Source organism: Galeopterus variegatus, unplaced genomic scaffold, assembly GCF_000696425.1.
Source record: "Galeopterus variegatus unplaced genomic scaffold, G_variegatus-3.0.2 Scaffold1259, whole genome shotgun sequence".
NCBI classification, from domain to species: domain Eukaryota; kingdom Metazoa; phylum Chordata; class Mammalia; order Dermoptera; family Cynocephalidae; genus Galeopterus; species Galeopterus variegatus.
Window position 1 is genome coordinate 166,289 of NW_007727370.1, and position 959 is coordinate 167,247.

Genomic DNA, 959 nt, shown 5'->3' on the forward strand with positions numbered 1-959 from the left:
TCATAAGCGGAATCCTAATACCATCATACTATGTATTCAAGATGGATCTGTGGATGCTGAATGCAGTATTGTTACAGACTTGGTCAGTTGAATGGATCCTCATGGAAGAAGGACCATATTTGTTTTGACCCAAGTAGACCTGGCAGAGAAAAATGTAGCTAGTCCAAGCAGGATTCAGCAGATAATTGAAGGGAAGGTCTTCTCCAGGAAAGCTCTAGGTTATTTTGCTGTTGTAACAGGAAAAGGAAAAAGCTCTGAAAGCACTGAAGCTACGAGAGAATATGAAGAATTTTTTCAGAATTTAAAACTCCTAAAAACAAGCATGCTAAGGGCACACCAAGTGACTGCAAGAAATTTAAGCCTTGCTGTATCAGACTGCTTTTGGAAAACGGTATGAGAGTCAGTTGAACAACTGGCTGAGAGTTTCAAAGCAACACATTTTAACTTTGAAACTGAGTGGAAGAATAACTATCTTTTCCTGCCTTGACCGGAATGAACTACTTGAAAAAGCTAAAAATGAAATCCTCTATGAAGTTATCAGTCTGAGCCAGGTTACACCAAAATGTTGTGAGGAAATCCTTAAACAATCTTTGTGGGAAAGAGTATCAACTCGTGATTGAAAACATCTATCTTCTAGTCGCACAGACCACGAATTCAGAAACTTTTAATACTACAGTAGACAGCAAGCTTAAACAGTGGATTGATAAATAGCTACCTAATAAAGCAGTAGAGGTTGCTTGGGAGACCCTACAAGAAGAATTTTCTCTCTTCATGACAGAACCCAAGGTGAAAGAGCATGATGACATATTGATAAACTTAAAGAGGCTGTTAAGGAAGAAAGTATTAAATACCACAAGTAGAATGACCTTGCAGAGGACAGCTTGAGAGCTATTCAACCCAATGCTTTCTAAGACCAGTCCATATCTGATAAACAGCAGAGGGATGCTGTTATTTATTCT

General features: G+C 38.5%; 1 pseudogene; it reads left to right on the top strand.

Moving 5' to 3' along the window:
* Positions 1-959, top strand: part of LOC103593025 — a 13,332-nt pseudogene that overhangs the window by 3,835 nt on the left and 8,538 nt on the right.